General features: G+C 39.3%; 1 long non-coding RNA gene across 2 annotated transcripts in view; it reads left to right on the top strand.

Annotated features, from left to right (window-relative positions):
• Nucleotides 1-14463, top strand: part of LOC137471813 (uncharacterized) — a 51264-nt gene extending 36801 nt beyond the window's left edge. For both annotated transcript variants that reach the window (XR_010997866.1, XR_010997865.1), the window contains 2 exons: nucleotides 12695-12856; nucleotides 14098-14463. This is a non-coding gene — a long non-coding RNA (uncharacterized lncRNA). The remainder of the gene's footprint in view (nucleotides 1-12694; nucleotides 12857-14097) is intronic.
• Nucleotides 14464-14808: the final 345 nt, after the last annotated feature.

Here is a 14808-nt window from a genome sequence, read left to right as displayed (position 1 = left end):
GAGTCTGTTAAAGCCAAGTAGAACCAACAGAGCTGCTCAGTGTCCCTAGTCTGAGTTAACAGTGGTGCCATTCAGACAACAGACAGAAACTCTTCAAACTCTTCTGCATACTCACATGCATGTTTTTGGAAAGAATTCCTCATTATTGGAGCCAATATTAGCAAATACCCCTAGTAATTTGTTAATGGTGTTGAAAATAGCATTACGACACTCCTTTGCATTGTATATTTAGCTGAGAATACTTTTGAATAGAAAGGGATCTCAGGAAAGCTTTCCCAGTCAAAGAAAGCAGAGACAGAGTTGGTGGGCACCAGTAAGAACTATTTACTGGTTTGTTTTTGATGAGTGGTAAAGAGTTAAATGAAACTGGAAAACATTAAGTTTGTGGCATTGCTGCTGTGTGCTGTATTCTGGTTAAAGTCTGTTGTCACAGCTTTATCATCCATGTAATCAGGTGTGATATTGGCTCTGTGTAGCCCCTCCTGCCTGCTTTCTCCCAGTTTACCCTGGGAAGAAGCAGAGTAGTAGGAGAAAGAAAGGGAACAGAAGCATTTACTTGGTCTGAAGTGCTGTTAAAAGGACATCTATGGGCCACTTATTTCATACAGTTTCATTCTGTAAATGCCACTTGAACTAAAATATTCCCTTTCATCTTTCTGACAGAAATATGACACAGTAATTCTTTGTGAAAATGTAGATGATATGCTGCAGTAGTTACAGTGAGTTAGGATTAAGTGGCAAATGCCTACTCTTAAAGGCTTAATTAAAAGACACAATAGCTCTGGGAGGTCATTATTGTAATTACAGGGCTGCCTATATTGTTGTAACCGAGTACATGGTTGTAGTGTCATGTTATCTCTACACAGCATCCTGGTTTGATGAGGCAGCTCTTGCATACATTCCATGGACTGTGATTTGCATGAGCTTTTTGCTAGTCTGTTTAAGCTTGAAAATCTGATTCAGGGCACAGTTTATTTTAACCAGTTTTATATGGGTACAATTCCATTAACTTAAGTGTGACCACCTTAGATTTTTTAATTTTTTTTTTTTTTACCCTCATGTGCTGGTGGAAAATTAGGCTCTCTGGCTATGGTTACAATCTGTGGAGATTAAGGAAAGAGCTGAAACATGACATTTGACTTAATGTTCTCCATGTGTACAGAGATTAAGAAGAAATAATGGTTTTCCTCCTAGCTTAATCAACAGATAGTTTGAAGAGTAGATCCACAACAGAGGAAACCAGCAGGCCTGTGTGAAATTAAATCTTAATATTATAGAATGCAAAAATCATTTTCAGCAGTGTATTTGAGGGCTGTCTGACATACTTACCTTTCCTAGAGGTGAGATTTTTCTCTACAGTATCTTTCCAGTTTTAGATTAAAGCCTTGAAGCAATTCATGGTTGCTTACCATGAGAGAGCTCTTCCCATACCTGGAAGTATTTTAATCTCTTTGGGAAGGGGATTGCAGTGATAGAAAATATAGCAAGGGTAAAGACAGTGTGGGTACTAGTCTGAGCAGAGTTAAGGCAAGACAGATCAGGGAGCTCTATCTTTCAAGATTAGGTTTGTGTGGACTGCTGAAATGATAGCTTAGTTTCCCATATTTGTGGGATGAAATCCAAGTGAGTTTAGATCACGGTGGAAAGCAGTTGGAATTCCTTTATTGAGATGTCTTCTCTGAGAGGACTGAAAAAAAGATGAAACCAAGTACCCAACCATTCTGTTGCCTTCTCTAAATGCTGATTTTTTTTTTTCAATCTCTGAGTATTCAAGCAGGGCATGCAAAATGGAACATAGTTGAGAGAGAAAGAGATGGAATTACCCCAGAGGACAGATGCCTTTGGTTTGGGAGGTGGGAGGCTGAACTTCAGATCACCTCATGTAAAAGCAGCTATTTGAATGCTTCCAGCACGTGGCAGAATCCTGTCTTTGAAGTTATTGTCTAGAGTTGGTCACAACTTTTACTTTCCTTGGCTTATATTGCAAGCACCCAACAGCAAAAACAAAAGCTCTTTTTACATTTTATCTTAGGGTAGGATTTGCCTCATTTCAGTTATCATTAAAATGTAGTTTGTTGTTGAGAATAAATCAGGCATAGATTAATTTTTATCCATTTTATCCATTGGTAGGTTGTGTAGGTTCTAGTCTCATTATTTTAACTCCTTTGTTCCCTGATCACTTCTCTGTTCCTCTTAATTAATATTATCACAACCACAAATGAATGTAATGGATCTGAGCTGTATAGCATGAGGATTTTGAGTTTTGTTCTCTCTGCTACAAAATACTGGCTTGACTTGTGTGCATGCACTAACATTGCCTTTCCAACTCTCTGCTTTCTATTGCTTTAGCTGAGATGATCTTATTAGTCTTTCTTGGGTTCTTCTCTCCAGGATACAGGTAATTTTTTAGATTATGTTCCCTCCAAAGTCTTCAACCTTACCTTGTCAAGGGGTAACAAGGTTTCTGACAAAGATCCACAGTAAGGTAGACATAAAATAAACATTTGCTTATTCAAGAGATTTTTGAATTCATAGATCTGTGTTTCTCTACTGGAAATAACTCATTTGATAATGTCTTTTTTTTTTCCTGTGCTGCTTTATTTTAGGGATAAATCCATTCCTCTGTAAGAGTGGGAAGGTACTAAATTCTTGTGAAAGATGGGATTGTTAAGCTTGAAATAATAGTATCTCTCAAAAGAGGGATGCAGGAAGAATTATCAATTCCTCTGATCAGCCCAGCTGAATCTGGTGCTGAGCTCTGTATACTCGAATTCATGAGTAAAATTCTAGCTGTGGTGTTCATTTAGGACATATCCATTTTAATGAGATTTCTGTGCAAGGAATTAAAGTTATGTGTCTCTGCTGGTAGGAAAGCTGCCTGTATGTGCTGTGATAGGAGGCTGGCAGAGAAAATGTGGATGTTTTTTCCCAGTGTTTTTTTTTATTTTCTCTCTCCTTATCTTTTCTCATGTCTTCTGTCTGAGAAGTAGTTGAACAGACAGGAACTCTGAGCTTAAACAAACTGATGAGGTTATTCTCATACCATTAGTTTGTTATTACCCCTCACAGTTACACTATTGATATTATTGGGCTATACTAAAATTAAAAGATGTGCTGAAGACTACAGTCTGTTCAATCAGAGAACAGCCAGTTCAAAGAACAGAGGGATTCAGTTGCATCCCTCTACTAAGTCTCTACTTTTATGTGGAGTGATTGTTTGTAAAAAAAAAAAATGTTCAAACTCCATGGGCTTTGAGTTCCTAGCATCTCCTGCCAGCGCTGTCAGGATCTCTATGGCTGAGCTGGCTGCACCCTGGCAGGCAGAGCAGTGGGAGAGGAGGTCACCACTGGCAGTGGTGTTTAAATTGAGCCTGGGAAGTATTGCTCGCTCTGGCAGTGCTTGGAGCTTGGAAACTTTGGAAAAAGATCTGTTCCGCAAGTTATTTTGATTTTAATTCTCTACCCCTTCCCCCCTCCCCTGATTGTTGTTTTCTTTTCTTTAATGAAACTCTTTCAAGGCTTTTCACTTTCTAAACATTGGGGAGGGTGGGACTTATTTACTTTTATTAGTTGTTGGAAGCAAGAGATAAAGGAGGAGAGAAAAACCAGGAATACAAGCTAGAAGATGAAAATATTTTTTTTTTTAATAAGGGAAGTGCTCTCCCAAATCCCCATTAAATACGTTTTCCATGGGTAGATATTTTTTTAAGAAAAGAAAAAATTATTTGTTGAAAAGTTGGGAGAGCACTGAATAGCTCTAATTGAGTGCTCCACTTGATTGCTGACATATGTTTGGGAGAATGAGGTGCATGCTCCTTGCTGGCCAGGACAGCCTCTCTGATGTTAGCCAAAACCTAACGGGGCTACTGTTGTCCCTTGCTATTTTCATAATCAGAGAACAGGAATAGGCCAAAGGAGCACACTTGAGTTCCAAATAGGATATCTGTATTTGCTGAGCATATGCAAACATATGAATCCTCATGACACAGATATGACTCTCAGGATTGGCTCCTGGCAGCTTTTCAGAATGTGGGGGGAGCACTGGTAGATGATAAAGCTGTAGCAAAGGATACTTCATTTCTGTTCTTTACAGTGTTTTGCAGTTGTAAGTATCTGGTAGGTATTTCTGATATGTGCCAGGAGTCATTCTGTTGGATTTAGTGCTTTTATACTCTTACAAAACTCTTAAAAAACCCTCTCTGTTCTTATGCTGGCACTGTGTAAAAGCCAGGGCAGACCTTATCACTTTCTGTTCTCTGTGATGCTTTGTAGGTCACATTGCATTACTCTGCTTGGCAGAAAAGGCAAGTTCAGTGGGAAGCAAGAATGAATATTTAGCTGGTAGTATATTCATGCTGCAACAACTTTTTTTATTGTTCAGATATTGCCTTGAAATGTAGTTTTTGCAGACTGCCTAAGTCTAAATTCTTCTTGTGGCTTTTCCACCTGTTAGAATTCAGACTTTGCCATTTTATAGTTTGGTTTATGGGTCACACGACGCATAAATCATGGGTTGCATTGAGGAAACAGTTCAGTCTTTGATATTTGTAAGGCAAAAAATATGTCTGGGTGTTAGCCTTGGTAATATTTTTTTCTCTTTGTAGAAATATGCCCCTCTTTCAGAATTCTGAGTAAACAGACTGGGAATTCACAGTAGCTTGAGTGCATCCAAGACTCAGCTTTGTTTGAAGCCATAATAAGCCTGATTAAAAGACTTTTTCAGTGCTAAAAATGTTGCTTGAATTCACTGAACAAAGCCGATTGAGAAGTCAGCGGTTGCTTCAACCTCATATGTGTGTCAGATGCTAGAGGAGAACAAAGTTGACATTCCCACAGAATAGAGCTCCAGGGAGATCTCAAGGAAATGTTGCCAAATACCAGGCTCCTTCACTGAATGCTTCCTCCCTGCCTCCTCATGAATCCAGAGCAAAACATTTGGATACAGAAACACTTGTCTCATGACAAAAATCCCAAGTTTCTTCTAGAGTATTTACTCAAGTCGATGGCCTTGGAATTCCAAGTGCCATTGTGTGTTTATATTCATGCCGTGTCCTGCAGATCTCCATCTGCTTGCCAAGTCTTCCAGAGAGAGTGAGAATCTGAATTTCTGGAGAAATTACTTTCAGTGAAAGTAAATCCTCTTCTCCAAATACTTCACCAGTGTCTGCTCCTGCTTAGTGCATCTCAGTTGCTCCAACTGCTCAAATCTAAGAACTAATTTAAAAATAGAAAGAGTTGGTGAAAACTATTAATATATAGTCTAATGTTAATACTATAAATCAATATTGGTGATGCCAGTAGTGTGCATTAGAGAACTATGAAATTCCAGGTATGCAAAATCAGGAGCTTCCTATACAAATGAAAGGCAACTGGAGCTGGGCCATATGTTATCAAAGCCAGAGATGCAAAATAGGTATCATATTAGGTAGAGCTGCAGTTTCTTCCTCTATTGGCTCACTTTTTTGTTGTCTTCCTCATCAGTGAACTTTTCTAAGCATGTTTATCTGGCCAAACCATTCCACCACTCTGGAGCTGTGTCAGCTGCTTTGCTCCCTCATTCAAACTCCTGCTGCTGCTGTTGTTGACCTTTCTGTGGCCCACTGTTTCAGAGCCTCAGTGCTCTGGCTACAGCAGGAGTTGCTCTCAGTGTCTGTAGAAGCACTAGCAGGGCCAGTTTATCCCTTCTTGCCTCTGGCTCCAGAGTGTTTTGGGACTTGGTACAAATAATTTTGCTTTTAAGTAGTTTCAGTGTTTGTCCTCTTATAATCTCCTTGTCTAATTATTTCTCCAGTGCCTGTCATGCTGTTTTCATCAGAAGGATGATTCTTCCACCAAGACTAGCCTTTGGACTCCTCAGTTTTTAAGTCTGGTATCTACCAGTACTCCATCAGCTCAAATTCATTGTGATTCCTCTGCAAGTTTTCTTTTTTTCCTTTTCCTCATTTTCTTTTTTCTCTGTTATGCCTATGCAAACACACACTTAGGTTTATTACACTTCCCACCTGATGGCATCTTAAGCTTCCTAAATTAAGCTGCTATTTCCAAGTAGCAAACTCCATAGTACTGCCCTCACCCAGACACTCAGGCTGCCAGTGATCCACTCTTTCTAAAACTTATTGTAAATCTCGGCTTCTCTGGGAAAGCGTGGAAAGGGACTGGTGGTGGCAAGTGTCTTGTTGGGGTGTTGTGGGAAAATGTTATGTGACTGTGCAGGGCTCTGACCCAATTATATAATTTTTAGTGCTATCTTCTTATGGAAACAGGGAATTTTAACTGTACTTTGGAGAAAAGCTACTTTGTGTTTGATATGTCCTCTTACCCCTTAGTTACTTGCTGTCAAAATAAGTGCAAGGACTATTGGGCAGTCAATTTTCAGAGGATGCTATATAAAATTGTTTTATACAGCAAAATAGAAGCTAACCCCCCGATTTTGCTTATCCCACCATTCTGCCCAAATGCTCATTAGCAGATTTTTTCAACTATGCCACAAACCACCCTGTGTGTGAAGAGTCATTTCTGAAAAATCAGGATATCACAATTTACCCATCAGTGCTAAATGAGGGGGTTTAATGAATTCCAACACAAAAATTCCTAGGGTGGTTGCACTAACAGCAAGTTGCTTTAAAAGGACTATTTTCCTCTGCAGGGATTTCAGTAAAGAGACAGTGTTTATTTTTTCAGTGGAAAATTGATTGTAACTAAGAGGATACTTGGCTTGAAAGTGGGGAATTATCATATCATATGATTAAATGAAAGCTTACCTTGTTATAAGGTAACTAGACATATCCCAATAGAATTGAGACAATGTTTGATTAAGCCAGATTTTCCTACTTTAAATTCAAGGAACAAATTAAAGAATAATTGAGATCCTTTTCAGATCTTTTATAAGCTGAATATATAAAGCTGCAGCTCCAGGTGGCAAAGCAATTAGCTGATGAATAAAATCAACCACACTGTCATTCGTCAGATGTTTAAATTCTATAAGCCAGATAAATTAATGTGTTCCTTAAGCCAAATAAACGGTCACGCTCTTCATGTTACCACTGAGCTCCCCTGGGAATGGGCTTGGGAACATGTTGATAGAAAATCTAGGAACTGTCTCATCAGAAGGGTCATAATTAAGTTGCCTGGTTTTGCATGTTTGAAATGAATGTTCCCTTTCATTGAAAAGATGACTGTAATGATGTTCTGTGCTTTATCAAATGGGAGGATAAGAGTGGAAGGATAAGAATTTGAATCTGAAGATTTGTGCCTCTCTTGCTGCAGGTGGGATTTTGGCCTCTGAGCTTCTGGTTAAGGACTGGGAATGGTACAATCTGTAGCACAGTTTCATTTGCTTGTGCTAGTGCTCAGTTTGGCTTGAGAAGTAACATTGGGGCAATCAAGTGAGACCAATTAATGTAAGAGGACCTATTTGTCTATCAGTAGCTGAACTGGAACTGTGTTTTTTTAACTTAAGCCTTCTTATGGTTGAGTTTGGAGTGTGGGATTGTACTGTCCAAGTCTTTCCCCTTGTGCTTGGGAGTCTCTCTGAAATGGTTATGTGACTGCTCAGACTGTTTGATAGTCAGTGTCCAGCCAACAGAGGCATAGCCTGAGCCCAGTTTAAAGTCTGCAATACTTTAAATTAAAAATCTGGCAGACAGAAATCACCTCTTTCTATATAGACCTGCTGTCATAGGTGATTTTGCAAGCACTTAACTTTTCAGCTTTGATAATAAGAAGGGGTAGACTATACTGTGTATGATGATCCCCTAGACAGAGAAAATGCAAACTCTTGACTGTTTTGATGCTTGTCTCCTCCATTACAAACCTTGGGTGGGTTCTTCAGGTGATTAGTAGCACAGGTACCATTGAATGAGTGATACTTGGGTAAAGGCAGTCTTGCATTGCAGAGTTACTCACCTTTAGTGAAATACTGCTCCTCAGAGTGATAGCTCAGTGTCAGTGTGCCTGTCTGGAACAGTGTCAGGACACTTGATACCTGGTTTGAGACATGAACCGGTGTTGGGTGTGTACGTGTGCTTTCCCTGCTTATTTTATAACCTGCCAACTGGTTTATAGATAACAGTGAATGCTGCTGCTCCTTAAAACTCTTCCTTATTCCTTTAAGAAAAAATAATTAAAAACTGTAAAAATACATGCTTTGAAATGGAATATTTATACTTATATTCTATTCTGCATGAATTTTGCTCAAGCAGTGCTTTTATGTAACCTGAGTTAGTTTTTGAATACTTCTGATTTTCAGACATTTAGAAACAAGAAATAATGGAAGTGTTATTCTCTGCCTAGGATTTAAGAAAACCTGGAAATGCACTACTGAGTGCATAACTGCATGATAAATCAGCCGTCATAAATAACTTGAGGCAGAATGGGTGGCTGTTTGAAGGCCATTGAGGTCCAGCAGTGGAAACAGATAGAAACTGACTTTGATTTGATCTTTCATACCTGTTTGATGGATTTTGGTTCTTTAAGAGTGAGTAAAGATCATCAATCCACATTTGAAATTGTATTTTTTTAACTTCTATTTAAACATCTAAGTACTCCAGGCAACTAAATGTATCTGTAGGAGGTATTTATTTAGAGAATAGTGAGATGTTGGCAATCAGTGTAGAACAGCAAGTGTTGACAGACTTTATTTATGGGTGCATTTCACAGAAATTTGGTAGAAATTTCTGTGAACTTGTCAGTTCAGCATCTGCTTTGTGCAGCTCAGAGTGACACTTAAGTCTCAGAACTTGCAGTGGAAACATTTATGTCCTGTGACAGGGAGAAAAGGGAGATTAAAACCATTTGGGCTGGTTGGCAAAAGGAGTGATAGGCAGAAAATCCTGCAGAAAATCTCTTGATGCAGAGATTACTTGAGTAGTCTACTTTCTTTGGGGACAGTTTATGAAGAAACATTTATTCTGAGGCCTTATGCACACAATGCTTTATACCCAGTGGGGTTTGCTGTGCAGACTTTGTGTGCCAGAAGTCTTTCTATTGAAATGACTTTCTGGAGAGAGGGAGGGTTCAATTTCTGCTTTCCAGTCCCTTTTTTTTTTTTTTTTTCTGGAATTTCTTGAAGACTAAAAAGGAAGATGAAGTAGGTTATTGGAACAACATGCATTGTTTTGTGTTGTCATGCATTTCTGATCAAGTAAGAAAGCAGGAAAAGATCTCAAATCAAGCCATTTTTTGTGCTCATCCCAGAGAAGTGAGTGTCCTGGGGAAGCAGTTTTACCAGCCTGCCCATAACATCTGACAAAAACAAGGGAGAGACTTCTTGTTATATAGAAGCTCTGAAGAATAGAGTCTTCCAACTGCTCTGTCATTGTGGCAGGAGTTTAATGTCCTGTGCTCACCAAGAGGGAGCTGAGGGTGTATAATGCTAATTACATGGTTAGGTGTTAGTGTCTAAAATAGAACTTACTGACCAGCATTTTTTCATGAACAGACACCCAACAGGTGATTTCAGTGACCAATAGCACTAAAGAAGCTATATCATGATAAAGGTTCATGACCAGGAAACAGTTCTGTAGATAAGAGCAGCAAGAAACTCCTGCCAGTAATGAAAAGTGACTGAATGACATCTGAGGGAGCAGTTACACTACCTAATTTTTACACATCTGTGTCATAGTTTTACCTGTCTCCTGAAGACAGCTATGGCCATTGTAGCCCTGCTACTTCAGTCCACTTCCCTTTGAAGTCAAGGGGACTGCTCACAGGCTTTGGTTTCTGCTCATGCTGGAGTGTCTGCTGCCCTGGCATGTTTATAGGTGCTGGGATAGATACTTCAGTTCCTGTAGCTGGTACTGTGGTGCTAAGCTTAGACCTGGGCATCAGTGTGAATCAGTCTGTGCCCCAGAACCTGAAATAGTTAAAAAGGGAAGGGAAAAATGGTGTGATGACTCAGTTTCCCAAGAAGAAATAGGGAATGGGAGGCATAGAGCAGCCCTTTTTGTGTGTCCTTCCCCATTTGTAATTTCACCAATTAAAAATGCATAAGAAGTGTCAGTCTTTATTGAGCATTCTCAACAGCATGTACTTGGGACTGATGTTCATCTTACTTTATGAATAGTGACATGAGCTTGACTAGCTTTTGAATACAAAGCTGCAATCTGGTTTCTAGTTTTGCCATCTAGGGTAAATAAAAAACATTTATTGTGAATAATGGTAGCCAGAGAGAAAGGCCTTTACCAGGTACCTCTGTTTATATTCAGTTTGGAATGTATGTAAAAGATGTCTTACGTACGGGTTTTAGAGGAAATTTTCTAGTGGAAACTGTAGTTATACTTGTAAGTAGATGAGAATAACACAAAACATGGTCATCATCTCAGCATAGATAATCACTGCAAAGAACAAATCCGTGGTTTTTAAAATTGGCACAAATATGAAAACATTTGGCCAAATGTAAACAATCCTCTCTCACAGGACTTACTGAATTCCAGATAAAAGCATGAAAGAATTTTCCTCCCATCACAGGAGAGCAGTTACACAAAAAGATGGCTTTGAATTTCTTGTTCATAACAAGTGAGTAGAAAATCTTTGTTTGCCCAGTGTGGCTGAGTAGAGTTATGAATTTGTGGGTTTGAGGGGAAAATGGATGATAGCCCCCATATTAGTATTTATTCATTCTTCACATCTGTTCCCAGTCAATTGAGTGATATTTATTAAAAAAATATTTTCAAGGCATGCCTAACTCAAATCTTCTGACTTCTTGCATACATATTAGTTGAGATAATGCTCTTGCTTAATGCTTAAGTAGCTTAAGTGGTTTGCTGAATCTGAGCTTCACTGTCTTTACAAAAGAAGCTGGAAATGGAGAATGCAGTTTCTCCACTTACACTACTAAGGAGCTGTGAAATGTTTTGGTGCAGCTATAAAATTTGACTTTACAGGTCAATAGCCTACTTAGAGGTTTGCATTACTCATTTGCCTTTTCCTTAAAGATATGCAAAACTAAGTTAATGTAAAATTTTGTAAGGTGTACACTAAAAATATTGTCATCCTGTATTTTTCTCCTCCTTTGCCTCTCATCTCCCTCACAGTCTCTGTAATCTTCAGTTATCTCTGAAGGAAACTATAAATGTTTGGCTTGCATGCAAGTTGAGGTTGTACGTAGCCAAAATCTGTTCTCCTTCCCCCAAATGAATTACCCAAAGACTGAAGAGTTTTTCCACACTTTGCAAAAATGCATATTTTAAGCAATATTTTGATGACATTTTTGAGGCCAATTTAAGCCCCAGATGAAGACACTATTTTTTTTCTTTATCCTGTTCCGTGAAAGTATTCTGCTACTGAAAAACAATTTAACAGAAGCAGCTGTTACCAACTGAGTATTAAGAAATTGCAAGGAAATGAGGCCCTGTGTTATCATATTAATGATATATTAGCATATATGTGTATATCCTACAGGACAGAGGAATGTACAAGAGTGGAGGTAACAAATGGCATTGCTGGGGAATGAGGAATTGCAGCTTACAAGTAGCAAAGCAGGAACCTCAGGGTAGTCTTCTGTACTCCTTTACTGTGTCTTCTGAGAGATGATGCAGTAAATGGTTTATCCTCATCTTCATGTTGTGTGCTATTTTTATATATATATCCTCTTTGCTTATTCCGTCATTAAAGGGTTTCTGTATGCCACGGGAATGATGCAGAAGACTGCAGCCGTGAGAGGTTGGGTTGTGTGGTGTTACGAGCATATTGTTACGGCGTTAAGGGGACCCTTTCCTTTTTCCTTTACTGCCTCCAATATTTTGCACATTGCATCCAAGGGCAGAGTTCCACAGCTGGTGGGTTGTGGGGTTAGGCACAGTTCCCATGTACCTCCACTGAGGTACCTCCACTGCTGCATAGCCCACTTTGTGCCCTTGCTTTTAGGAAGAATACCATGGCAAGTTCAGTAGACAACCATCATCCCAAGGAAGCCTAAATTTGTTTAGCATAGCTTTTCAGGAGATTATTAATCATGGGTAAATTTGAGAGATCTAACAATAGTTTTAAAATAACTTTAGGCGTTTCGAGCAATTCCTACCTTGACTATCCTTGCTCTTGGTTTTTTTTTTTTTTTTTTTTTTAGAAAAGGCAAAGAGCTCCAATATGGAGATTTAATAAGTCTGAAATAGCTAGTTATGACAATTTTTGGCACTGGGAAGAAAGGAGTCACTTCAGAAATGCTGATTTATGTGATCTGCATCACAGCTACTATACATCAGCATTTTTCTGTCAGAGGCTGATGAAGACTTGATTTCTTTACTGTGGGTTTTGCTTCTGGGGTTGGAGCTTCCTTAAGGTGTTGCCCACAGAAGCGGGTGCGAGTATGTCTCTTCATGAAAAATGTGCACAAACCTTTTGGAACAGGCAGCTGAGAGATTTGTGTGTTCATCCAAGATGTCTGAAAGGCACATGGAAATGTCCTGCAGTTAAATGCTAGCATTTGTGGATTAGGCTATTTGGCAGTGCTGTACCAAGGGTTTCTGAGTATTCCAGGCGACTCCTCTCAGCTGGTCCAGCTCTAGGTTTGTCTCTGCTTAAATCTCCACTTGCCACTGGCTTTTGCCAAGGTAAAATGATACAAAAACACTTCCTTGCAATCCAGTGGAAAGTTTGGTGACGGCGATTCCCTGTAGCAGAGGGAATGAAGGGATGCAGCTGTTTCTATGTGCTGTGTGGGCATATTGCACTTAAAAGGATAGTGTCTCTTCTCCAGCTCTGTGCCAGTCAGCCTGGGGAGGAGAGCAGCTGGATTGTCCCAACAGGACAAGTTGCCTTCTGGTGGCTTTGTACCTTCCCTGCTGCCCTGATTTCCTGTTCCACTCCTTGATGTGTCTTGCCAGCAATGTAAGGCCCTGGGTATCAAGACTGACGAGAGGTAGTCTCCAAATGATGAGTGCATGCAGCTCCCCTATAACATCCTCCTTATCCTACTCACTAAAATGTGTAACAAATAATCTGTGCTGGCAGTGGGATTAACACATTTGACCCTTAATGGCTCTGAAGGAATAATTGTGATGTCTCGGGTCAATAACTGTGTGAACTAAGGAGGATTTGCTTGATGCACCATAACATCTTCTTCAGAGCCGTTCATCCCTTTTGAGGGCCTGTGAACCATTGGAACTTTTAAGTCTGTGTTCATTATGCTCTGTTCTCTGTGTGCCTGTGGTTAAGGCCTGGTACATGTTAAAAGTAAACTCTCCAGAATGCTGACAGATCCTCTGATTCCGTTTTAAGATACCACATTTCTGTCTGATTCACAAATATCTTTTTTAATTGAAATGGGGCCTGCAAGCAATCTGAGTTGATGCAGTAACAGTCTCCGGGATAGCTGTTGCTTCCACAATCCAATAGGAATTTCTGTTCCTTCTTGCCTTCTTGCTGAACTCGTCTGCTCTATTTATATGAGCTGTCAGTCTGCTGGTTTTCCATAGACAGGGAAAAGGGGGAGTTGGGTAGAATTAGCTTTTGGGGTTTCTTTGAGGTTTCTTCTGTAAGGCTGCTTTCTATATAGAATGATTTCTTTTAGGTGTCTTTCACTCCCCACCTCCCACCTCTTCTGTCTGCATGTGTCCCAGATAAAGGTAAATAGCTTTTGAGTTTGGCTTTGAGGAAGGTGAGCCTTTCTGATGAAACAGGTCAAAAATACTTTTACTCTGAGAAGTAACAGCAGTTTTCACTGTCTATTTGCAGATATTGTTTGGGTATGAAGGAAAAATTTAGATCAATGGGAAAAGAATCCACTGAATTAATGTAAAATTAGCTGTGTAATAATCAAAGGAAAATGTCGTCTCTTTACAGGAAATGCTACTGGTCTTAACGCATATTTCAAGAACAAGTCTAGTCAGCGTACAATTATTTTTCAAGTAATTTTTTTTGTTGTGGTTGGTGTTAATGATTCAAACTTCCAGAATACCTGATTTTTCTATCTGTCGAGATCTTCCCAGCAGGTGCAGAGTTCTTCCTTTATTTTGGTGTGAAACGTTTAGCCATGTGCTAATAACCAAGAGTTGAGCTAGTCAAAGGAAACTGTGTACTAGCATTAATATTACAGTGGACTTAAACAAACCACAGAAACCCTCTGCTTTAAATTTGCCACTGTCATTTTTACTTTGTCAGGTGTCAGGAGAATGCACAGTGCCATCTAAGAAACATATGAAGGGCCTGATTTGCAGAAGTAGGGGATGGGGATTTTCTCTGTCGAGCAGTCATTTCAGCCTGTTCTGTTTTCCTCAGAAACCACACGGGAGCAGTGTGGTCCAGCCTTTGAGAAAGGAACTGCTAGTCTTTCCTCTGGCGACTGAACCTGTCTGTCAGAGGGTGTCTCTGTCTGAGATATAAGAACACAAAACTGATGACAAGTAAAATATTTCACAGAATATCCATCTTTCACTTTGCAAATACTCCTTTGTGAGAAATCAGATTGTCAGTAAGGACTACTCAGAATACTTACTATATTGAATGAAATAAAGAATAAAGGCTGTATTTTGCACTGTTGCAGTCTGTGATTGGATAATATGAAGTAAAAAAGAAGAAAAAATCCTAAGATTTTGATGCCATAATGAACTCATAAATAGAAGTTACCAATATTCTGTTTCATATTTCTGACAAGATGTAGTTACCAAGAAAAGAAAAATAAATACCTTGGGAAAATACTTCAGGAGCCTTTTCGGTGAAGGCATAGGTGCAAATGTTTAGATGCTACAGGTTTTGTGTATATATACTATTTTGAAATTATTTGAGAATCCCTGTGCAGATTTTGCATTAAGATTAATAACTTTGCTTGTCAAAGGTGTGCACTGGATCTTTTCTGACAGATCAGGTAGGTGT

This window comes from Anomalospiza imberbis, chromosome 3, assembly GCF_031753505.1.
Source record: "Anomalospiza imberbis isolate Cuckoo-Finch-1a 21T00152 chromosome 3, ASM3175350v1, whole genome shotgun sequence".
In the NCBI taxonomy this organism is placed as follows: Eukaryota; Metazoa; Chordata; class Aves; order Passeriformes; family Viduidae; genus Anomalospiza; species Anomalospiza imberbis.
This window is presented reverse-complemented; position numbering and strand designations above follow the sequence as displayed.